Source organism: Ornithorhynchus anatinus, chromosome 3 (assembly GCF_004115215.2).
Source record: "Ornithorhynchus anatinus isolate Pmale09 chromosome 3, mOrnAna1.pri.v4, whole genome shotgun sequence".
NCBI lineage: Eukaryota > Metazoa > Chordata > Mammalia > Monotremata > Ornithorhynchidae > Ornithorhynchus > Ornithorhynchus anatinus.
The window spans coordinates 123,074,121-123,100,533 of NC_041730.1; the positions used below are offsets into that span (position 1 = coordinate 123,074,121).

General features: G+C 44.2%; 1 protein-coding gene across 1 annotated transcript in view; it reads left to right on the forward strand.

Moving 5' to 3' along the window:
• HPSE2 (heparanase 2 (inactive)) overlaps positions 1 to 26,413 on the forward strand; it is a 563,007-nt gene that overhangs the window by 101,033 nt on the left and 435,561 nt on the right. The gene's annotated exons all lie outside the window — the stretch shown is intronic.

Here is a 26,413-nt window from a genome sequence, read left to right on the forward strand (position 1 = left end):
TCCAGGTGTCAGGTTCAGACTGCAGGAGAAAGGGGACTCACTATAATAAAAACCTTTCGGAGTGAATAGGAACAAGGGCTTCATCCATGACCAAAGAAAGTCAATGAGCCCAGTGTTAGCAAAGTTTGGGTCAGACAATGATAAACTTGTAAATGTTGGAATTTTGTTTTAAACTGTAAGTCTGATCTTGAAAGTAAAAGAATCCCTATAAGGAGCAGGCTGACTGAAGTTAAATCGTTCATTTGGACCCAGGTTCACTGGAAGGGGACCCTCTCAGCCAGCGAAGGAGAGGTGCTGGTTTTGTTGGAAGTCTATTTCCCGTCACCCACAGAAACTCCGTGCACAACAATCAGGGACTACTGGGAATGTTGGTTTGAGTTGTGAGGAACCTGAAACCCTCCTGCTCTTTTTGTGTTTATTGTCATCCTTATCTCTTGTATTTTTTTTTTTGCCATTCCCTGCCTATGTGCTTCTCCTACTTATTCTTAGATTGTGATCCCCTTGGGACCCAGGGACTGGACTTGGATCTCATCCTTGTATTTCTTTTCTACTGTATAGTACAGTGACTTGTAGAGAAGCAGCGTGGCTCAGTGGAAAGAGCCCGGGCTTGGGAGTCAGAGGTCATGGATTCAAATCCCGGCTCTGCCGCTTGTCAGCTGTGTGACTGTGGGCAAGTCACTTCACTTCTCTGTGCCTCAGTTACCTCATCTGTAAAATGGGGATTAAAAACTGTGAGCCCCACGTGGGACAACCTGATCACCTTGTATCCCCCCAGCGTTTAGAACAGTGCTTTGCACATAGTAAGCGCTTAACAAATACCACCATTATTATTGTACATAGTAAGCATTTAGTAACTACTATTACTTCTCTTATTGCTTGTAATAGGGACTGGTGCTTTGGTGGAGAAAGGGTGAAGGAGTAAAGAAAGAACTGCAGCTAAAAATGTCACTGATTTCCTTCACACTGAGTGTACTGTAGAAGTACAATATTTATCTTAGGCATGTGAGAGTGTGTGTGTGTTGGGGCGGGGGGCTGTATGTGTGTGGTTAGTTGCTTGGTGTAGGATACTAATGTTCTTAAATGACTGCAAGAGGAAGTAGGGTTATAATTCAGCAGGTGGGATTTTGATTGGGGGAAAGCAGGGAAAGACTTCCTGGCTGAATACTGAGACTTGGATTGAGTCATGGAACTATGAAAACTGGGGAGTCTCCTTCTTCATACAACTTTATCCATCCTTTTGAAATGGCTTGTGTAAAGACCTGACCCATGGAGTAAGATGACTTCCTGAGTCCCACCTTAGGTAGGGGCAGAGAAGCTTGTTTACCTCCTGGGACACACGGGTGGCTCAGTGGAAAAAGTATGGGCTTGGGAGTCAGAGGTCGTAGGTTCAAATCCCAGCTCTGCCACTTGTCAGCTGTGTGACTGTGGACAAGTCACTTATATGCTCTGTGCCTCAGTTACCTCATCTGTAAAATGGGGATTAGGACTGTCAGCCTCACGTGGGACAACCTGATTACCCTGTATCTACCCCAGCGCTTAGAACAGTGCTCTGCACATAGTAAGTGCTTAACAAATACCAACATTATTATTATTATTATTGTTACAGCTTCCTCAGAGATAGAATAGGGGGCCAGGGTGGGTAACTAACCCTCACCTCTCCCTGCCCCTACCCCCAAAATTTGAGGTGGGAGAGAAGGCAGCAATGGGATTTCCGGGCCTTTGGACATGGGGACAACGCCCGGGAGGACATTTCTGGGCCGGGGTGATCTGAGAGCCTCGTTTCGCATAGGGCCTTGGATCCCAGCCTGGTGCCATGCCTACTCTCTGCTTACAGACTGGGAATGCTGAGTAGAGCTGCCTCCCCGGTCTCTGTGCCCTGAGACACTGCCCACTGCAAAGGTCACACCCCAGAGCTTTTCCTTGGCCTTGGAAATGGACCATGCGCCCTAGAACTGCTCTTTTCATCCTTCCTCTTCTCCCTCCACTGAAGCCAGTAGGAATGGGAGGAAATGCTCTGAAAGCCAGGCCAGGAAGTGGGGCATGGGCAAAGGGTGAAGAAACATTGATAATATGATGATAATAACAGCAGCCTAGGTGCTTACTATGTGGATATTTAATTAAAGTCTCAATATTTGGCCAGGAAGTCTTTCCCTGCTGTCTAATCAAAATCCCACCCGCTGAATTATAAACCCTACTTCCTCTTGCAGTCATTTACACTGTATTAATCATTCAATCAATGGTATTTATTGAGCATTTGCTGTGTACAGAGCACCACACTAAGAGCTTGGTAGGGTACAATACAATAGAATAGTTAGAAATGATCTCGGCCCACAAGTGGAAAGAGGGGTACGTACAAGATAGAGAAGCAGCGTGGCTCAGTGGAAAGAGCACGGGCTTGGGAGTTAGAGGTCATGGGTTTGAATCCTAGCTCTGCCACTTGTCAGCTGTGTGACTGTGGGCAAGTCACTTAACTGCTCTGTGCCTCAGTTACCTCATCTGTAAAATGGGGATTAAGACTGTGAGCCTCACGTGGGACAACCTGATTACCCTGTATCTACCCAGCGCTTAGAACAGTGCTCTGCACATAGTAAGCACTTAACAAATACCAATATTATTATAATCAGACTGGATCCAGTTCATATATCACGTGGGGCAACATCTAAGTAGGAGGGACAGCGAGTACTTAATCTACATTTTACAGAGAGGAAGAAGCATGGCCTAGTGGAAAGAGCATGGGTGTCTTAGGGTCTCACAGGCTACGCCACGTGTCTGCTGAGTGACTTTGGGCAAGTCATTTAACTTCACACCTTGGTTTCTTCATCTGTAAAATGGGGGTTAAATCCTGCTCCCTCCTGTTTAGATTGTTATGCCTGTGTGGGACAGGGACTGTGTCCAACCCAATTACCTTGTATCTACCCTAATGTTTAGTTCAATGCTTGGTACATATTAAGCTCTTAACAGGTATAACCCTCCTATTTCACCTCCCTAATCTCCTACTACAACCCAGCCCACACACTTCACTCCTTCAATGCTATCCTTCTCAATGTGCCTCGATCCTGCCTATCTTGCCGCTGACCCTTCGCCCATGTCCTGCCTCTGCCCCGGAATGCCCTCCCTCCTCAAATCTGCCAGTTAATTACTCTCCCCCTCACCAAAGCACATTCCTCCAGGAGGCCTTCTCTGACTAAACCTCGCCTTTGCTCTTTTCCCACTCCCTTCTGCATCGCCCTGACTTGCTCCCTTTGTTCTTCCCCTGTCCCAACCCCACAGCACATATGTATATATCTGTATTTTATTTATTTACATTAATGTTTGTCTCCCCGGCTCTAGAATGTAAGGTCATTATGGGCAGGAAATATATCTGTTATTGTATTGTATTCTCCCAAGAGTTTAGTACAGTGCTTTGCACACAGTGCTATCAATAAATATAATTGAATGAATGAATAAGATGATGAACTGAGTCACAGTTAAGTGGCTTGCCCAAAGTCACACAGCAGACAAGTTGAGGAGCTGCAATTAGAACCCAAGTCCTTCTGGCTCCCAGGCTTATGCTCCATCCACTTGGCCACATTGTTTCTTTTCTGTGTTCCTTTCTCTGATAACAAATGTCCCACTCTTCCTGGTTTTCCTCATTCCACTTCTGATTTTAGGCTGCAGTTCTAAGTCATTTCTCTCTTTAGCACTTGATTTCTTTACTTGTAGAAGAGATGAATCATCATCGTCACTATCAGAGGTATTGATTGAACGCCTAATGAGTGTTAAGCGCTACCCTAAGCCCTTGGATAAGAATAACAGAAACAAGACAGACAATCATGCTTCCTCAGAGTTTACCTTCTAATGGGGGTGGGCAGATAGACAATAATTATTGACTAATAGTGTGCTCAGGAGGAAGAGGAAGGAGGCTATATTAAGAAATCCAAATGTATCAGGATGAAAATAGCCAAAGAAATAATTGAACATGTGAATAAAATACACATGGGCACCTATGGCCAGGAGATGGGCATGAAACATGTAAGTGCGAAAGGTGGTGTTGGTTGCTATGAATAGAGGGTTGAGAATGAATTGGGAAAGTCTTCCCAGAAAGGGTGGAGTTTTAAGAGGGATTTGGATTTGAGGGAATTGTGGTCCAGCAGATTTGTTGGGAGAGAGAGTTCCAGGATGGAAGGATAATAAATCAATCATATTTATTGAACACTTACTGTATAGAGGACACTGTTCTAAGCACTAGGGAGAGTACACAGTAACAGTTGGCAGAATCAGGGTGAGGTGCTATTGATGGAGAACATAGGTAGAGCAAAGATTGTCAGAGAGAGTAATTGGGTGAAGAAAGCCTTGAAATTGGTTGGTTGAGGGGAGTTTTTGTTTGATGAAGAGGGAAATGAGAAGACTTTTGAGGTTTCTGGGAGTGGAGAGATTTGTGTTTGAAGGATACTTCAGGTAGATGATTCTTGCAGAAGTGAAAACAATTCCTCTTCCTAGTGTTGATTGAGCACTAACTGTACTAAGCACTTGGGAAAGTACAGGAGAAGTGTGAGTCATATTTCCTGTCCAAAGGAGCTTACCTTCTGTAGGGAGAAAGAGACCTAGAAATGCTTATGACCTAGTCCATAACTATTTAAGCGCTTAGAATATATCAGAGCTCAATGTAGAGGATTAAGTAATCTCAGGGAATGACTTTTTTTTCCTGTGGGTCCTAGGGATTACAATTTTGGAAATACTAGACTCAAATGCTTTAAATCTAGAAAAAGCTCCATACAATTCTGCCATTTCAAGCTCATGCGAGCTGTCTATTATAATCATCATAGTTTGGTGCCAAGAATGTGATCCTGAGGATGAGGCGATAGGTAACCTGGGAGGCTGCTCAGTACAGTGACAATGCACTGATGACTGGGGGTAGCAGGCAGGCTGACAGGTGGGGGGAGAAGGATCTGGAAGAGCAGGAACAGCTGATGATCTCAGAAAGAAAGGATGAGGGTGAAAGCAAGATCTCTCATTAGAGGGGAGGAGCTGAAGTACAGTTGGAAGCCCTCTTTTCCTGTTCTTCACCTCCCTTCTGTGTCACCTGATTTGTTCCCTTAATTCATCCCCCCTCCCGCCTCCCCACCCCTGCATTTATGTACATATCTGCAAGTTATTTATATTAATGTCTGTCTCCCCTCTAGACTGTAAGCCATCATGGGCAGGGAAGGTGCCTGTTCTATTGTTATACTGTACTTTCCCAAGCACTTGGTAAGGGCTCTGCACATAGTAAGCACTCAAATTGGCTGACTGACTGAACTAAGTGACTGAGAACATAGGTCAGAAGGGAAAGACTCAGTGGAGATGACCCTTGGAGAGGAGAGGTATGTGACTGTAAAGATGGTGAGATGACAGGGCTGGGAATATAGATTTGGGAATCAATTTTGTGTGGGGGTTCCTGTTCCCATGGGAATTGATGAGCTCCCCGAGAGAATAAATATAACAATGGTGGTATTTGTTAAGCACTTACTATGTGTCAAGCACTGTTCTAAGTGCTGGGGGAGATATAAGCTAATTAGGTTGGACACAGTCCCTGTCGCAGATGGGGCTCAAAGACTTAATGCCCATTTTACAGATGGGGTAACTGAGGCCCAAAGAAGTAAAGTGTGTCCAAGGTCACAGAGATGGTAAGTGGTGGAGCTGGGATTAGAACCCATGACCTTCTGACTCCCAGGTCCATGCTCTATCCACTATGCCATGCTGCTTCTGCCATGAAACAATAATAATAATGATGATGATATTTGTAAAGCAATTACTCTGTGCCAAGCACTGTTCTAAACGAATAGAGAACAAAGAAATGAGCTTTTGGGGGCCCCTGCAATTAAGGAGGAGAAGAGCCAGAAAAAGAAACTGAGGAGAAAGCAGTCAGAGAAGCTGGAAAAGAGCCAGGAGAGTATCCTGTTGGCAAATTCCATCCTGGTAAAGAGTTTCTAAGAGAAGGGTTGGGTGGCAAGGTGAAGACAGTCAAGAGGTCAAGGAGGTTTAGGATAGGGTGTATCTAGCCATCACTGGCCACTCTGGAGAATACTGTCTCAGTAAAGCGTGTGGGATGAAATCCAGATTTCAGGAGATCTAGAAGGGAGCTGTTGGAGGCCCAGATGTTTGCAGTTCATTCCAGGGGGTTGGACAGGGCGGGGGCGATATCTGGAGGGTGCAGTGGAGTTGAGGGGTGGGATTAGATTAAAGGAATTCAATGCAACACTTCATTCATTCATTCAATAGTATTTATTGAGCGCTTACTATGTGCAGAGCACTGTACTAAGTGCTTGAAATGAACAAGTCGGCAACAGATAGAGACAGTCCCTGCCATTTGACGGGCTTACTGTCTAATCGGGGGAGACGGACAGATGAGAACGATGGCAATAAATAGAGTCGAGGGGAAGAACATCTTGTAAAAACAATGGCGACTAAATAGAATCGAGGCGATGTACATTTCATTAACAAAATAAGTAGGGTAATGAAAATATATACAGTCGAGCGGACGAGTACAGTGCTGAGGGGATGGGAAGCGAGAGGGGGAGGAGCAGAGGGAAATGGGGGGAAAAGAGGGTTAAGCTGCGGAGAGGTGAAGGGGGGGTGGTAGAGGGAGTAGAGGGAGAAGGGGAGCTCAGTCTGGGGAGGCCTCTCGGAGGAGGTGAGTTTTAAGTAGGGTTTTGAAGAGGGGAAGAGAATCAGTTTGGCGGAGGTGAGGAGGGAGGGCGTTCCGGGACCGCGGGAGGACGTGGCCCGGGGGTCGACGGCAGGATAGGTGAGACCGAGGGACGGTAAGGAGGTGGGCGGCGGAGGAGCGGAGCGTGCGGGGTGGGCGGTGGAAAGAGAGAAGGGAAGAGAGGTAGGAAGGGGCAAGGTGATGTAGAGCCTTGAAGCCTAGAGTGAGCAGGCAAGTGTCAGAGCTGGGATTAGAACCCAGGTCCTCTCTCTTTCGGGCCACACTTTCCAAAAGGGTAGATAGGTCCTTGGGGCTCAGAGAAGGAGGAGGTGGGGGTGTGCAAACCTTTAGGAGAAAGGTGTAAGTTTAGAATGGTCTGAGAGGGCTCTGGGCAAAGGAGTCAGAAGGAAAAAAGAGTAGTGTTGTCCAGATGAGAGAACAGAGCATGAGAGGACATATTTCTAATGGCAAAGGGCAGCTTGGTTTTTGGATTTCCATCAAGATTGCCAATACCGGGTGGGAGAGAATTTGGACAAAGAGAAAGGGTTCTTTAACTTTTGAAAGCAGGGAAGACTTTTACTCAAAATGATTTTGGAAGCTAGAAAAGTTGCTCTTCTGGAACAAATGAGAAGCAGTGTGGCCGAGTGGAAAGAGCACAGGCCTGCAAGCTAGAGGACCTGTGTTCTAATCTGGACTCCACCACTTGTCTGCTGTGTGTCCTTGGGCAAATCACTTAACTTCTCTGCACCTCAGTTACCTCATCTGTAAAATGGAGATTAAGACTGTCCAACCTGAAGTGCTTGGTACATAGTGTGTAATAAACACCATTAAAAAAAAATCCAAACACTTCCATTATCCTGTGACATTCTGAGTTTCTGTGCACTGCCAGAACTGGGAAATGTGCAAAATAGTGATGGAGCCCCTGGGTCACAATCTCTAGACTGTCAATCTGGATGATCCATCTGGGAAAGAGAAGCGTCTGATCCTGTGTATGTCGACTATCATCTAGCAACGGAGGACATCCCTGAGAATGGTGAGGGGCAGGGAGACGCTAACGATGTACGGTCCAGCCTGCCCTTGGTGTTTAGACCAAGAATAATCCCTTCAGCACCGCTTTGGGCCACCATGCCAAGGATCGTGGCTTGTAACTTTGCAAAGAAAGACTTTAGGAGTTAAACTTCAACTCTGCAACTCTCTGCTGGAAAAAAAAAAAGAACCAAGAGGCAGATTTGGAGGAGAAGCTGAAACTGATTCAAACAAGATTCCATTAACTAATTAGGGGAGCATTGGGTCTGAGTCTTCCAATCCCTCCTTTTCTCTTCTCCACGGGCACTCCAAGAATCAGATCACCTGGGGAAAGCAGATTTAAAAAATACCAGATGGTGTGTGCGATGGCCCAGCTGTGGAGACTCACTCCCAGGCAGGCAATCTGCCTTTCTGTTGGAGCTTTCTAAAACTGTGCTGCCCATTTGTCATGCTTCTCCAATTGCAGCCTTCTGGATAGCCTCTTTTTGCCTTGTCTGACTCTTCCTTTCCAGTTTTTATCATTCCCCCCCTCCATGAGCTAATGTAGTAACATCCCTTCATTGGCTATAAATCCATTGAAGAACCATATATAAAATATGGTTGTGTGAAGGAAAATTGGAAAACATCTGTTTTTTTTACCCCTAAGATTCAATGCTCACTTGTCTCATATGACGACGTGACTGTTTGTGCATGTGTGAAAAAGAAAAGAGACAGGAAGGAGAGAAGCTTGTATTGTAGGGAGGGTGGGTGTGTAGGGGCGTGCTTGTGTACGTGCATGTATCCAACTGGAAAATTGTTTCCCCCATTTGTGGCCTAGTGGATAGAGTGTGGGCCTGGGAGTCAGAAGGACCCGGGTTCTAATGGCCTAGTGAATGGAGCATGGGCCTGGAAGTCAGAAGAACCTGCATTCTAATGGCCTAGTGGATAGAGCATGGCCCTGAGAGTCAGAAGGACCTGGGTTCTAATCTTGGCTCAGCCACCTATTTGCAGTATGACCTTGGGCAAGTCACTTAACTTCTCGGTGATGATGATGATGGCATTGTTAAGAACTTACCAAGTGTCAAGCACTGCTCTAAGTGCTGGGGTAGATACAAGGTAATCAGGTTGGCCCACGTGGGGCTCACAATCCTAATCCCCATTTTACAGATGAGGTAACGGAGGCACAGAGAGGTTAAGTGGCTTGCCCAAGATAACACAGCAAACAAGTGGCAGAGCTGGGATTAGAATCCACGTCCTCTGACTCCCAAGCCTGTGCTCTTGCCACTAAGCCATGCTCCTTCACTGTGCCTCAGTTACCTCAACTGCATAATGGAGATTGACTGTGAACCTCACATAGGGCAGGGACTCTCTCTAACCTGATTGGCTTGTATCTACCCCAGTGATTAGAACAGTGCTTAACACATAGTAAGCACTTAACAAATACCATCATTAATCCCTGCTCCGCCACTTGTCTGCTGTGTGACCTTGAACAGTCTCTTCACTTCCCTGGGCCTCAGTTGCCTCATCTGTAAAATGGGGATGAAGATTGTGATCCCCACGTGGGAAAGGGACTGTGTCCAATGCGATTTGCCTGTATCCACCCCAGTGCTTAGTACAGTGCCAGGCACAGAGTAAACACTTAAATTCCATCCTCATAATTATTATTATAGCTATTTTTAACTACATGGGTAGGACTGGGTGAGTAGTTGTGGTCTTCTGACTCATCATCTGACTCATGGGACTGCAGTGGTGATGTGATGCCTGGGCGGCTCATCTTCTGGACAAGACAAGGTAGGCTCTACCTGCTCATCACTTCAGCCTCCAGACTTGCATTTGAGACCTTTCTGGTTTGAAGGTCATCCATTCTGTGAGGGGAAGAGGTTGGACATGAAGCTTCCATTCCACTGGCTCTTTGTGTGTGTGTGTGTGTCCTTTGGGATGCAGGTCCCTCCTAATTTAGGGTGTGATTAAATTGATTTAAAAATCTGTTTGGCGAGTCACCTTTTGCAGGTTGGGTTTGATAATGGCCATAGGTAGCATATACTGCTCTTTATTTATTGGCCAAACTCAGAACTACGGCCTCTGGAATCAATACAAAAATTTATGGAAAATAAAACACAGAGTAGCAGAACTCTGGCACTTTGGAAAACAGTGCTGTAGCACAGGAATTTCAGTTGCTGCTCTATGTCTCATTATCCTATCCTTGGAATACCCGATGTCATGGCAACAGTGCCTGTTCCTCACCTCTCTGGTCCAAATGCCACTTGTCTGCTGTGTGACCTTGGGCAAGTCACTTCACTTCTCTGTGCCTCAGTTACCTCTTCTGTAAAATGGTTTTTGAGGCTGGGAGCCCCATGTGGGACAGGGACTGTGTCCAACCTGAATCGCTTCTATTCACCCCAGAGCTTAGTACGGTTCCTGGCGCACAGAAAGCCCTTAACAAATACCATAATTATTATATTTCATTCTGCTGCCTATTTCATTTTCTAAAAAAATCTCCCCACTTCTCCCAAACCTCCAGTGGTTGCCTATCAACCTCTGCAACAAACAGAACCTCCTTACCATTGACTAAGGTGCTCAATCAACTCTTCCCTCCGGCCCCCCACCTTACCTCACTGATCTATAACCCAGCCCATGCATTTCGCTCCTCTAATACCAACCTATTCTCTGAACCTGAATCTCCATTTCTCGCCACTGATCTCTTGCCCAAGTCCCCCCACTGGCCTGGAACTCTTTCCCTCCTGATACTAGACAGACCACCTCTCTCCCCACCTTCAAAGCCATCCTAAAATCACATTTCCTCTGAGTGGCCTTGCCTGACTAGGGCTTCTCTTTTCCTAATGCCCTCCCGGCTGTCAGCCATGCATATGGATCTATACCTCTTAAGCACTTGTTATTCACTTCACATCTAGCCCCACAACTCCTGGATCCATATCCCTACACTCGTCCATTTCCTATATCTGTAATTGATTTTAACATCTGCCTCCCCCTCTAGACTTTAAGCTCCTTGTGGGTGGGGTTTATGTCTATCAACCCTACTATGTTATTCTCTTCCAACTCCCTAATGACAAGTAGCACTCAAATATTATTGATTGATTGATGTTAAAGAGGGGACATAAGAATCTGGACTTAAGTATTTAGTAGGACTTTTTAAGCACTTACTTTGTGTCAAGGACTATACTAAGGGTAATACAATTAGATCAGACACAATCTCTGACCCACCTGGACCTCACAATCTAAAGGAGGAGAAAGAACAAGTTTCTAATTCCCATGAGGGAACTGAGGCACAGAAAAGTTTAGTGACTTTTCCAACGTCACACTGTCCTGTGCTCTTTTCCCCAGGCCATGCCGCTTCTCAAAAATGTCTAGAAATACTGTGCTAGAGAGAAATAGTATAGTAGACGGTAATAAATAGAAGTAGTAGGCAGAAGTAAAGTACACTAAGCAATATGTGATTATTGTTGAAACTCCACGTGCATTTCTCACGTTGTCTCCTGAGTCAGGGCAGCATTCAAGATATTTACATTAAATGGTTCCTTTCATGTCTAACTTGGTTTTATTTCTTCATCTTCTAACCCTTCTGTGCACAAACCCTGTAATCATTACTGTACAGTTAGAGCTCATCATCATCATCATCATCATCTCCTTGATTTCAGAGCCACATGTAGTGGACTTCTGTGAAATGTATTCTCTTGGGTGAATACTTGCTGTCCAAGGCCTATTCCATTGTGGCTTGCCCTCCTCCGGAATGGGGCTGTAAGTAACCTACAGGGTGAGACAAGGATTGAAAGTACCCAAAGAGCACTCAACAAATTTATGAGAGAATGTTTCTGTAGGTTGTGTGTGACTAAAATACTGTAATTTCCACAGCAAAATTCATTCATTCACTCAATAGTATTTATTGAGTGCTTACTGTGGGCCGAGCACTGTACTAAGCACTTGGGAGAGTACAATATAACAATAAACAGACCCATTCCCTTCCCACAGTGAGCTTAGAGCATAGAGGGGGGAGACAGACATTAATATAAATAAATACATTACAGATATGTACATAAGTGCTGTGCGGGTGGGAGGGAGGAAGAACAAAGGGAGCGAGAAAGGGTGGCGCAGAAGGGAGTGGAAGAAAAGGAAAGGTTGGGGAGGCTTGGGGAAGGCGTCTTGGAGGAGATGTGCCTTCAATGAGGCTTTGAAGAAGGGGAGAATAATTGTCGGATTTGAGCAGGCAGGACATTCCAGGCCAGAGGCACGATGTGGGTCAGGGGTCAGCGGTGAGATAGGCACAGTTAGAAGGTTAGCATTAGAGAAGTGAAGAGTGTGGCCTAGGTTGAAGTAGGAGAATAGCAAGATGAGGTAGGAGGGAGCAAGGTGATTAAGTGCTTTGAAGCCAGTGGTGAGGAATTTTTGTTTGGTGCAGAGGTGAATGGGCAATGACCGGAGTTTTTTGAGGAGCGGGGTGACATGTCCTGAACGTTTTTATAGAAAAGTGATCCGGGCATAAGAGTGCAGTATGGACTAGAGTGGGCAGAGGCACAAGGCTGGGAGGTCAGCAAGGAGGCTAATGCAGTAATCTAGGCGGGATAGGATGAGTGATTGTATTAAGATGGTGGCAATTTGGATGGAGGGGAAAGGGCAGATTTTAGTGATGCAGTGAAGGTGTGACTGACAGGATTTAGTGATGGATTGAATTTGTGGGTTGAATGAGAAAGAGGAGTCAAGGATAATGCCAAAGATATGGACTTGTGAGGCAGGAAAGATGATGGTGGTGTCTTCTACGGTGATGGAAAAGTGTTGGGGAGGACAGGGTTTGGGTGGGAAGATAAGGTGTTCTGTTCTGGACACTTTAAACTTGAGATGACAGGATGCCATCCAAGAAGGGATGTCCTGGCGGCTGGAGGAAATGCGAGACTGCGGAGAGGGGGAGAGATCAGAGCTGGAGATGTAGATGTTGGCACCATCTGCATAAAGGTGATAAGGTGAAGCCACGGGATCCATTGAGTTCTCCAAGGGAATGGGTGTAGATTGAGAATAGAAGGGGACCCAGAACTGAACCTTGAAGGACCCCACAATTAAGGATTGGGAGGCGGAAGAGGAGCCCGCAAAGGACACTGAGAGTGAACGGCCAGAGAGATAAGAGGAGAACCAGAAGAGGACAGTGTCAGTGAAGCCAAAGTTGGATAACTTTTCCAGGAGAAGGGGGTGGTCCACAGTGTCAAAGGCATCTGAGAGGTTGAGGAGGATTAGGATGGAGTAGAAACTGTAAGATTTGGCAAGGAGGGGACCTTTGAATCCCTTTGTAAGATTCCTGGCCTAGTGAAAAAGCAAGGACCTGAGAGTCAGAGGACCTGGTTTCTGATCCTAGCTCTGCCAATTCCTTGTTGTGTAACCTTGGGCAAACTACTTAACTTCTCTGTGCCTCAATTCTCCTCCTCTCCCTCCTGCTTAGACTCTGAGACCCATGTGGGACAGGGACGGTGTCCGACCTAATTAACTTGTACCTACCCCAGCTCTTGGACCAGTGTTTGACACATAGTAAGCACTTAAATACCATTAAAAAGTGTCATTAAAAATAGAACTGCACAAATAGGACTGGAACAGCACAAATAAGAGAAGCAACTTGGCCTAGTGAAAAGAGCATGAGCCTGAGAGTCAGATTAATTCGGTTCTAATCCTGGCTCTGCCACTTTGACAATTGTGTGACCTTAATCAAGTCACTTACCCTTTTTTGTGACTCAGTAGCTTCATTTGTAATATTGAGATTCATTACCTATGTAGCATGGCGTAGTGGATAGAGCACTCTCCTTGGAGTCAGAAGGGTTATGGGTTCTAATCCTGGCTGCGCCACTTGTCTGCTGTGTGACCTTCAAGAAATCACTTCACTTCTCTATGCCTCAGTTACCTTATCTGTAAAATGGAGATTGAGACTGTGAGCCCCACGTAGGACAGGGACTATGTTTAACCCAATTTTCTTGTACCCACCCCAGCACTTAGTACAGTGCTTGGCACATGGTAAGCATTTAACAAATACCACAATCATTATTATTATTATTATTTTTATCACTATTCCTCCTAATAATGTTGGTATTTGTTAAGCACTTACTATGTACCAAGCACTGTTCTAAGCGCTGGGGTAGACACAAGGGAATCAGGTTGTCCCACGTGGGGTTCACAGTCTTAATCCCCATTTTACAGATGAGGTAACTGAGGCACCGAGAAGTTAAGTGACTTGCCCAAAGTCACACAGCTGACAAATGGCCGAGCCGGGATTTGAACTCATGACCTCTGACTCCAAAGCCCATGCTCTTTCCACTGAGCCACGCTGCTTCTCCTCTCCTTTAGACAGTGAGACAAGCATGAGACAGGGACGGTGTCTGATCTGATTATCTTGTTCTGTACCTCAGTGCTTAGTACAGTTCTTGAAACACATTGTTATGGTATTTAAGTGCTTACTATGTGTCAAACATTGTCCTAAGCACTGGAGTAGTTAACATAGAAAGTGCTTAACAAATTCCACAGTTTTAATAATTGCTGTTATTTCATATTTGTTACTATATCATTATTATTATTATTATTATTATTATTACTGTTTCCTTAGCAGGCATAGGCCAATGCTAGGCTGCCTATTCCCACAAGCTTTTCGTTTGGGGAGGAGGAAAAAGGAAAGAGGTATCCTATCATCAGTAGGAGAGGTACTTGATTTATTTTCCCATAGTGGTGATTGGTTGCATGGAAGCATCCACATTCTCTTGCCTAGGCCCCATGTGCCCAGTAACATACATTGTGTAGCTGGTGCAGTTTAGTAATCATAATAATAATAATGTTGGCATTTGTTAAGCGCTTACTATGTGCAGAGCACTGTTCTAAGCGCTGGGTAGATACAGGGTAATCAGGTTGTCCCACGTGAGGCTCACAGTCTTAATCCCCATTTTACAGATGAGGTAATTGAGGCACAGAGAAGTTAAATGACTTGCCCACAGTCACACAACTGACAAGTGGCAGAGCTGGGATTCAAACCCATCTGACCTCTGACTCCCAAGCCTGTGCTCTTTCCACTGAGCCACGCTGCAGTTTATGCTTGAACCATAGAAAATGTCTGGGAGACTCCTTGGGCATTGTTGGATCCTTGTCAAATTTTTAAATTTATTTTTGTGTGCATGTGTGTGGTATTTGTTGAGGGCTTACTATGTGCCAGACACCGTTCTAAGCACTGGAATAGATACAGTGTAATCAGATTGGACACAGTCTATCTTAATCACAGTCTTAATCCCTCTTTTAGTGACAAGGTAACCGAGGCACAGAGAAGTGAAGTGAGTTGCTCGAGGTCACACGGCAGACAAAGGGCAGAGCAGGGATTAGAACCCAGGTCCTTCTGATTCTCAGGCCTATGCTCTATCCACTAGGGTACACTGCTTCTTTAACTTCCTAAGCTACTGTGAGTGCCATTTATACTAGCTGTCCTCAGATATTTGTGGGGCGATCTTTGCCTCTTTTCTAAACTAGCGAACATCAGAATTCGAGCCCAGCAATGGGTATTTCTTAATATGGAAACATATATTTTCAGAAGTGACTGAAATGAATATTCCCTGATGAATTTAAAGAGAAACAAAGGAAAAAGTGACCCATTAACAAATGGAAACTAACATCTGTTTGGAGTAATGACCAAGGATGGACTAGGTAGCTTAAATTGGCCTTTCCTGGCTTTCAAATGGTCTTGGTTATACGAGTGTTTTGTTCACAATCCATCAACCGTTCGGTCTTATACATGAAACTGCTCCATCACAGTACCTACCAAGGGACTACTTCCTGGAACCTCCATCTCTTGAAGCTGAAGAAACCTGTGGGTTCAGGCGCAGTATTACCGTCTTTTTTACAATCTCTTCCCCTGGCTCTGAAATAAAGAAATGGATGAATTTGCAGAGGATTTTTGGGAAGTTGCACTTTGTTGATACTCTGAGTTTTCAAATCAAGAATTTCTCCCCAGAAATCATGTCCAATGGAGAGAATGTTATGTAATCAGGTCATCAAAATGCACCCCTTGAGAGAACTCCGAGGTGTCTGGCACCGACGTGAGTCATTAGGCAATACCAAAATAGTCATCAAGCTGAGCAACAGCTTATTTTATATACTGTTTCTTAGAGAGTTAAATATTTCCCCATATCCCACCACTGATTGGTGCCTTGAATCATTTCCAAATGTTCAACCTGTAAAGCTATTTGAGCAGCCCAGGACCTCCTCTCTCTCCCAGAAATGATAGATTTCTCTTGAATTTTCACAAATGGAAAACCACAACTCCCCATAGCTACAAAGAAGCAGCTGTCACCCCAGGTCCGGAGCATGAGAAAACACTTCCGAAAGAGCTCAGGGACTTCCCATTATCTGGGAGTTTTTAGTGCTCTTAAACTTTGTGAAGAAAATAGAAGTTTTTCAGGCCGAGGGTTTGCTGCAGATAATCGGCTGCACCTGCTTGGAAGGAGCACTTCACGTTTTCTCCTTTACATGGTGCTGCACGTGTTTGATTCGTTCCTTCCAGAAATGGGAACGTTGTCAAACCCGGACCATAAAACGCTGCCCTGAATTAAACAGACTGCAACTGGCATTTTCTAAAAGCCGGGAATGCCTACTGTTTTTCTCCATTGCTTTAATTCAGAACAATATTTTTGGACAATAAAATAATAATGACTCCCTGAAGATTTCATCTGTATGCATGTTTATATATGCACACACACACATATATATAAATGATATAAATAATATATATAATATATATAATACATGAGTCTGTGTGTTTACGTGCTGCGTGTGTCTATGTATGTGCACAAACTGCTGTCTTCCTTATTCTGCTTAAAGATGAAGAGGGCCTCTCTATGTGGGCAAATATGGGAATCATTGTATCCTAGTGGAAAGAGCCCACCTCTGGGAGTCAGAGGACTTGGGTGCTAATCCTAGCTTTGCCACTTGCCTACTGTGTGGTCTTAGGCAAGTCACTTAACTTCTCAGTGCCTCAGTTTCCTCAACTGTAAAATGGGGATTCTCCCACCTATTAAACTCTGAGCTCCATGTAGGACAGGGACTATTTCCAACCTGATATATCTCAGTCTTTAGAAAAGTGCTTGACACATAATAATAATAATAATTATGGTATTTGTTAAGCACTTACTATGTGCCACGCTCTATTCTAAGCGCTGGGGTAGATACAAGGTAATCAGGTTGTCCCACGTTGGATTCTCAGTCTTAATCCCCATTTTACAAATGAGGTAACTGAGGCACAGAGAAGTGAAGTGACTTGTCCAAAGTCACACAGCTAAGTGGAGGAGCTGGGAAAAGAACCCATGACCTCTGACCTCTGACTCCCAAGCCTGTGCTCTTTCCACCGAGCTACACTGCTTCTCGATAGTAAGTGCATAAGATATACCATTAAAAAAAATGACTTCAAAGGGCGATCCTGGGTTGACATACCCTCCCATATTGTTAGTGTTATTAAAATTCACCCAGAAATGTCCTCTGGTGTTCCAGTTTTGATGTAGAGAAGGCAGAAAATGCTTATGTACCCTTTTCTAGACTCAATACTGAGTAAGCAGTGCAATCGTATCTAGCATTCAAACTGAGCACCACTAAAACAAAGGCAGTGATGCAGAGAGTAGGCGTCTAAATTTTAAAAGAACGGGAGAAAAAAAGATTAGTCTTCAGTCAGAAAACAGATCTGTTTAGAAATTGAGAAGGTTGGTGTTTGCAACAAGGGTAGTTACTTTAATGAATTGGCTATTATTAGTTACATCCCAGGAGAGGGAATGTTCTGAACTCCTTTAACTGGAGAATGATGTGTGTCACTCCAAATTGGCAAGTGTTTCTTTTTTATGAGATAGTCTTTTGATTTCTTTATACTCCCTAATCCCAAATTTTGCTTCTGAGCTTTGTTTAATAGAGTGTGAAATGGGAATATCAGAACTTCATGGAATCTGAGGAAGCTGGGAAGCCTTTAACTCTAGCTAATGGGGATAACTCCTAATTATAGGACACGTGTCTTTCCTAGTACTAGTCTAGGTCTCTTGGACAGAACTTTCCTCTTAATAGATTTTGTTACCCAGCATGTTCCATCTCCTTTCTCTACATCACCCAGTGGGAGACTTTTTCTAGCCTCTGAACACTGCTGAGTTTATTCACTTTCTGCATTTGCATTCAGCTAAGAGGAAACATATTTTCTCATTGAGTTATTTGTAAAATTCATATATTGTAAAATCTTTGGATGAGCATATTCAACCTCTGGAGGCCCTTCCGCAGTATTCATTATGCTAATAGAGAGATTTGGGCACTTTGGGAGAAGGACTGGGATACATTTTCTTCGGGTCCAAAGGTTTTCCTGAGTCTTCAGGGAGGTTCGTTGTCAAGTTGATAGTGGACCTCAAGGCATTACTAGTCCAGTGCACTAAAAATGGAGGTGATTGAAAGTCTGATAAGTATGTAAGATGAGAAAGAAGCATATGTGTTTGAGTGAATAAGAAATACTCCCCAATACCTTAGCAATAATAATAATGATAGGATGTAATCCCCTTGTGTGTAGGGAACATGTCGCTCTGCTTAGTATTTCCCAAGCATTTAGTGCAGTGCGTTGCACCAAATGGGCATTAATAAATACTGCTTCTAGTCTAGTAGATGGATCCAGATCTATATCCAACCTGTAGATATATTCTGAGATTTCCTGTCATTTTCCTGGGCTCGTGAAGGACTTTTATCCTCTGTTTTGATATAGGAGCTTTCTGGAATTGTAATCAGATCTTCCCAGAGTCACCCCTGCCCCTTTATCCATTTCATCCTCAGTGGGAGGGACAGGAAGGCTAATGAGATGTCCATACCCTTGTCACAGGTGAAGTGTGGAAACATATGCAGGAATATATGAAAAATGAGTAGCCATGACCAACGCTTCTCATCCTCCTCCTCCTTGTGAGACATGTGTTGTATTATTGCTGTAGGAATGTACAGAACTGGGGTTCTGTCACAGAATGTCTACCAAGTTTGTTATGCTGTGCTCTCCCAAGCACTTAGTACAATGCTCTGCACACAGTTAAGTGTTCAATAAATACGATAGGATTCATTGACTGAGCTCTTTAATTTGGGAGTCGACCAGAACAAAGTGTTCAGTCAATAAGCAATTGAAAACAAAGGTAAAGATATGGGATAGCCAACATAAGGCTGACCTTATGAGCCTGCAGCCAAACAGCCATGCCAAAGCCCACGCGAATATGGAAATGTGTGGTTCCAGGGAGCCCTCAGCTCTCATTTAGGGGCCTACATCCACTCTCTGCGTGCTCATTAGGTGGAAAGCAAGAAAAAGTTAAGGAAGCAGCGTGGCCTAATGGATAGAGCCTGGGCCTGGGAATGAGAAGTACCTTTATTCTAATCTCAGTTCCACCATTTACCTTCTGGGTGACCTTGGGCAAGCCACTTCACTTCTCTGTGCTCAGTTACTATGAGGGACAGGAACTTTGTCCAACCCGATTAGCTTGTATTTCCCTCAAGGCTTAGTACAGTGCCTGGCATATAGTAATTGCTTAAAAAATACCATAAAAAAGCACCCATCTGGTTTGTGGTAATGGCAGTTCATAGTTCATAATGTGCGTGTTTTAAGCCCTGGGGTGTTATACGCGGCAGGAGCGCTGGAGCTCCTTAACCCCTTGTCCTTGTACACTCTCTACCCTTCCCTCCAACCTCCACACCACCCCTCTATCTCCTCCAGGGCCAAACTCCTGCCGTGAGGTCCATAAGGAATTGATCTCGTCACTGGGTGCCATCCCCTAGGATGGAGGTTTATATCTAGCTGTCTGCTTCTCCTCAAAGCGCAGTGCAGTCATGCCCGGCAGAGATGGGGAATGCCCCATTTCATTCACTTCACCACGTCCACCTCCACCCCCAGCCTCTTAGCCAGATTGATTCCACAAATCAATGCCCCCGTAATCTTTTGATTTTTCTAGAAGGGGCAATTTAGAATAACTGGGAGCCTACTTTAATGTAGAGCTGAGAGACCAAAGCCCCACTGTACATTGAGTGAGTCCATAGTATTTCAGGCCCTTGCCAGACAGCAGTAGACTTTTAGAAAGTGGGTGGTGGCTGAGCTTTCCCCAGCTTGCTTTGGGGCCAATTTCAGAGCTGGATGCTGCTACTGGTGCCCCAGAACTCAGCTCTGGGGCAGTAAAATGTAAATGGAGCTGGAACTGGAAGAGGCAGCAGGTGCCAGCCATCTGCAGGAACAAATCTTTCCCTCCCTGGGTTGTTCGGGGGTGGAGGGAAAACTCATTCATTCATTCATATTTATTGAGCAATTACTCTGTGCAGAACACTGTACTAAGAACTTGGAAAGTACAATTCAGCAACAGAGACAATTCCTACCCAACAATGGACTCACAGTCTAGAAGGGAGGGAGGGAGGGTGGTCGAAAAATGTTTGTACATCAATCAATCTGAAGCATTTTTTGAGCATTTACTCTGTGTGTAACATTGCACTAAGTGCTTGGGAGAGTAAAATAGAGTAAGTAGTCACGATCCCTGCCCTCAAGGAGATTGGGACATTGGTCTCAGGAATGCCGGGAGAGCTGATAATGATGCTGGCGAGGAAGCTGGTTAAGATGACAGGAAATCATGGCGGGTTAAAATGGCAGGAAATAATTTTGACATCCCAGCCATCTTCCATGTCCAGCCTTTCTCCGGGCTCAAGCTGCCTCTGCAGGTAGACACTGATGCAATACAATGATGATAATACTAATGATGGTACATAAAGGGAGGGAAAACACTTATTTTATCTCCATTTTTACTGATGTACAGAGAAGATCCCCCTCTCAGGGTCGCACCTAGAGAGTTTCTAGTCCTCTATCAGGCTCGGCTATGGGAGGGACAGTCAAGCCATATTAGACAGTCAAGCAATAGCTAGCCAGTGGAAGGCAATCTGCTGCAAGTCAAAACTCACCCATTCTGGGCAGCAGCGGTATGGGAGAGAGTCGAGGACGGAGACGTGAGTTTGCTGCACGGAAGGCGGCAAGGGTAAAGCACTTCTGGATTTCTACCAAGAAAACTCTCTGGATCCACTACCAGAATGATTGCAGATGGAGAACGGGGCATTCTGGGAGAGATGTGTTCGGGGTGTCGCTATGGGTTGGAAGTGACTCGGAATAAGACAAGACAGAGAAGTTAAAGTGACTTGTCCAAGGTCACACAACAGGCAAGTGTCAGAGCTGTGACTAGGACTTTCTTGTGATTTCCAGTGCCAGACTCTTTCCATTCTACCTTTCAACCTGCTAGCACATCTCCTCAAAAAGGCCTTCCCTGACTAAGCCCTCATTTCCTCTTCTCCTACTCCCTTCTGTGTCACTCTGATTTGCTCTCTTTATTCACCCCTCCCTCAGTCCCACATAATTTATGAATATATCCATTAATTTATAGTAATGTTCATCTCCCCCTCTAGACTATGAGCTCATTGTAAGCAGGGAATATATGTACTAGCTCTGTTGTACTCTCACAAGTGCTTAGTACAGCACTCTGCAAATAGAAAGCGCTCATTAAATACAATTGATTAAATACAACCTTTTTATGTTATGAAGCATCTTATAATGAGTTCCAGTGGGAGTCGATTTATCTACGTAACTGAATGAATGTTAGTGTGTGTGGAGAGAGAGAAAGAGGGAGGAAGAGTCTCCAGATTTCTGTCTGTGAGAACAGCTTTACAAATTATTCAACTGCAAGCCAACTACTTGGGAAGCTTTTCTGGGGAGTGGCTGAACAGCTTCCATTGGGGGGCTTCTTGGTGATGCTCATATTCTTTTTTTTTTTTTTTGGTATTTGTTAAGCGCTTACTATGTGCAGAGCACTGTTCTAAGCGTTGGGGTAGACACAGGGGAATCAGGTTGTCCCACGTGGGGCTCACAGTCTTAATCCCCATTTTACAGATGAGGGAACTGAGGCACAGAGAAGTTAAGTGACTTGCCCACAGTCACACAGCTGACAAGTGGCAGAGAGTGTTGCTGGAGAAGAGAGGAAGGCATCTTTGACTCCTCTGTTGCACGATGTGAAAATGTGTCAACAGAAGTTCTTATTTGTATATATCTATGATTCTATTTATCTATTTTGATGGTATTGATGCCTGACTACTTACTTTGTTTTGCTGTCTCCCTCTTTTAGACTGTAAACCTGTTGTTGGGCAGGGATTGTCTCTGTTGCTGAATTGTACAATCCAAGCCCTTAGTACAGTGCTCTGCACACAGTAAGCGCACAATAAATACGATTGAATGAATGGATTTGATTAACCAGTTTGTGCATATGATTATAACTGTCAATTATGAGCAGAGGAGAGCTCCCTCTCTGTTTACAAAACATCTACCCTGATGGAATGAGGATGAGACAGTTGGGTGTAACCTTGATATCAGAAACTGCCAGGGAGAATAGACTTGGAGCAAGTTGGAAAAAGGGGACAGACCTTGGTGGAGAATCAATCAGTGGTATTTATTGAGTCCTTAGTGAGCCCTGTACTATGCCCTTGGGAGAGTACAGTGCAACAGAATTGGTAGACACTTTCCCTGTCCACAAGGCATTTGCAGCCTTGAGGTGGAGCTTACAATCTAGAGATGATGGGTGTAAGGAAAGGGACAGTTGCTATGTGAGGTCTGGAATATTAGGAGGGAATGAGAGGCAAAAGAGAAAACAGTGTCAGGCGCTTCAAACATTAAGCATGAAAGCACAATAAGGGACAACCAATGTAGTCCAAACTTTGGGCCCTGCATTGCTCTTTTCAGCCACACACACATTCATAGGTGAACTTCACTGTTGGTGGTGTCAGTCAATTGTAATTATTAAGCACTTACTGTGTGCAGAGCACTGTATTAAGTGCTTGGGAAAGTACAATACAACAATAAACAGACCTATTCCCTGCCCACAGAGAGCTTGCAGTCTAGAGGAGGAGACAAACATTAATATAAATAATACTGCATTCTTTGAATAAGGAGGACAATTGTATTTATATTCAGAAGGCAGGTTCAGATATCATACTAAGCACTTACTGTGTAGAGAACACTATACTAAGCACTTGGGAGAGTACAATATGGCAATATGACAGAGTTGGTAGACACATTCCCTAATGCACAACGAGTTTAGAGGAGAGGACACTGAAGATAGTCATGGCATTCAAAAATAAGAAGAAAAAAATTCACCCCATGCATTTTTTGTTCAAGTTCCCAGAAGGTGCTCGGGGGTGTGTCTATTTATAGGCCCTTATTTGGCTTTCTCAAAAATGATGTACATTTCCCTGCACTTATGGGAAACGTATGGGACTTGGTCAGAGTCCATTTCTTGAAATATTTTGAACCCAGCTTAGAATTTAACATATGTTAGAGAAAACAGTGGACTTGTGCAGTTGAATGGAAAATAAATAAAAGAATCAATAAAGGAACCAAAATAACATCTTAGTGTGGAGGCTCCCGGGAGGCAGCTTCCAGGAAACACAAAGCCCATCATCCTGCACAGCTTGTCCCAGGGAGGTGAGCCAGAGTCAGGGCACTGGCTAGCATCTCTGTTAGGGCCCTGGCGGCCTCCACTCCAGAGTTTTGCCCCACCTGGGGCTTCAGACCCCATCCTGGCCACTGGGATGCAGAGAAGGGGGGGCGGGGACCAGGCTCTTGAATTGAAACCCAAACTGCAAGGCCCCACCAGGCATGCAAGGGTCTCTCCTTCACACCTTTCTGCATTATGCTCTCTGCACAAAGGGAGAACCACTGAGCTATCTGCCAGTGACCTCTTGCAGCGGGAATGCTTCACCAGTGCCTTTCCTGCCTCTAGATCTGAAGCAGGTTTTGCAGACAACAGCGGTGACAGGATGAATAATCTTTGATCTCTGTGTGAATGAGTGTGATAACAGTTTGCCATTATTTCTCTTCCGATTTCAGAGCTCTTCAGAAGTTGTGGGCAGGGAATGTGTCTGTTTATTGATATATTGTACTCTCCCAAGTGCTCAGTTCAGTGCCCTGCACCGAGTAAATGCTTGATAAATACAACTGACTGACAAGTTTTGCTACTGTGTTCCCTATTCCTTTAATTCTTGGAAGAAAAGAATTCACTTATTCAGGAGATGCGATCTCTATGTCAGTCACTTTTGGGTCATTCATGTATTTTTGGAATTTTTTCATGCTATTTAGGGAAATATACTTATCTTTTTGGCCTTAACTCTTCTTTATGAATTCAGAAATAGTTCATTTTCAGTTTCTTAAGCATCTGCCACCTTTGCAATTAGGCCATATCAAATGCCTGCCAAACTGACTTAAGAGCAAGATTATTTTGGTGAATATAATGAAGTTAGAAGACATGAGCCCATAGGGAGCTTACAGTCTCACTGAATATCTTCAGTGGAATCTTGGAATACAAAGTCAACTATGCAATATAATGTGTATGAGGACCCATTGTATGCAGCGCACAATTTTAGATAATGTAGGCTGAGATTGTAAGCTCCTTGAGGACAGGGATCTTGTCTACTTAAATTTTTGTATTTTTCCAAGCAATTAGTACAATATTTTTCCCAGAATAAGTACTCAACAAATACCACTGATGGACTGATTCAGAAGAGGCAGGATGTACTGTCCCTTCCATAAGAAGATTCAAATGACATGGAGAAAATAGGACACTTCAAAAATACCAAGATTAATCAATCAGTGGTATTTATTGAGTACTTACTGTGTGCAGACCACTGCACTAAGCACTTAGGAGACAATAATACAACAGGTTTGGTAGATCTATTTTCTGCCCACAGTGAGCTTCAGTCAATGTATTGAGTGCTTACTGTGTGCAGAGTACTATACTAAGTAAGCATTTGGGTATGACAGAGTTGGTAGACAAATTACCTGCCCACAGTGAGCTTACTGTCAATAGGATAGACAATAATATAAATAAATTAAATTAGTTCAGTGGGGTTGAGAAGGGTGAATAAAGGGTGAAAATCCTAGTGCAAGGAAGACATAGGAGTTAGTGGGAGAAGAGAAAATGAGGGCTTAGTTGGCGAAGGCCTCTTGGAGGAGATGCATTTATTATAAGGCTTTGAAAGTGGGGTGCGTGATTATCTGTCTAATATAAAGAGGGAGGGAGTTCCAGGTCACAGAGAGGATATGGGTGAGAGCTTACACTCTAGAGACCCAGGTTTCCTAACTATAAGAACTCTCATCCACTGCATGTGTTCAGAGATGTACAGGAAAGTCCTTTGAATTGGGTAGGTGGAAAGAAGGAAAGGCAGGTGTAGGGGGATTGCTGGAGATTGGAATGGCCACGACTGGGTAGGGTGGATCTGAAATGGCTTCATGGGGAAGATGAGTCTTCAGTACGACTTTGAAAATCAAAGGATGGAAAGGGACATGTTTGGAGAGAAGAAGAGGGCACTTTCCAAGCAGGGGGTGACATGAATGATTTCTCAGAGGTGGGAGACAGTGCAAGCAGGTTTGGTTACCTGGACAGAAGAATAGGGAAGAGAATGTGAATGAAGGCAAGAAGAGTTCAGGAGAGAAAGAGGACAAAAGGAGGGAGCAAAGAGGGGGACAATACTAAATTCTTAAGTGTCTGATTTAGTTTTGTTTTTCTCATCTGTCATCTCCTCTTCCATGGCTTCCCCATTCTTCCACTGGTGCATAGTTTTCCTTTTCTCTTTTTTGACCTTTTCCTCTCTCCATCTGTCTTGTTTAGCATAGGGAACAGAAATGCTGTTTTCATGATCTGTAGAAAGCATGAAACAGGTTGTAGACATTTTCCAAACATTACACTTTGTGCAAATATTTTTCTGTGGAGTAGATGAAACAGCTGTTTCTCTCTTTCTCACTGTTTGCACTCCAAGCTCACAGCAGTATCCCCTGGAAAACAGACCAATGGTCACCTTCAAACTGTTTTATTTATGAAGTGTCAAATGGCAATTAAGAGGATTGTGCTTATGTGAGAGTTAGATATATGTGGTGAGATAGACAGTCAGTCAAACTCAGACTAAGGACTCAAGAACAAAGTTTCCATGCTTTTGATAATTCTGGGTTGTGTGTCATAGCTTTGAAAGTAAGTCAGTGGAAATGGCACAAAGACCAATTTCACAACACACTGCTCTTTTGAGAATTTTTGTCCATCACAGACTCTGAACAGGACTTTTAGTGGAATCAGTTGTTCATTTCATTGCAGATACCTTGTCAGTTGGAGATGGGATACCTATTCTAGATTAGGCATAGATAGAAACCTTTAATGGTGATGTAGGGGGCTATTTCTCTTCCTTTATCTCACATATTTTCTTTACCCAACAGCGACAAGAAGAAGAATATATCTAGGAACAGTCTCTGTATACTTTTCTCCAAACCAATGTGTGTTGCTGGGTTTTAGCACTAAAAAAAAAAAGAAAAAAGAAGACTTCTTTAAAACTTTAAGACATTTAGGCTGCTGATGCTGAGACCATTTCCTCTCGCCTCCCCTTTCTCCTTTTCTCTCCCACTCTGCCCTCTTTTCATGAAGGCTAAAGCAGGGGCTAAGTTAAGAAAGAAGATATTGGAAAAAGACTAAGATCTTTCTTCTCTGTGTGTTTGGGTCTGTGGTATGCCTCTCCATTTCTTTGCTATTTCTCTATGTGTAAGTGGGTCTGAGGGGTTTGCCACCTGAGGCTTAGAGCCAAGCCTCCACCGGCCTTCCGATCTGACTACAATTGACAGGTCTGAATCCAAAATAAAGGAGACACTGGATGTCACTTGGAAAAACAGAAAGA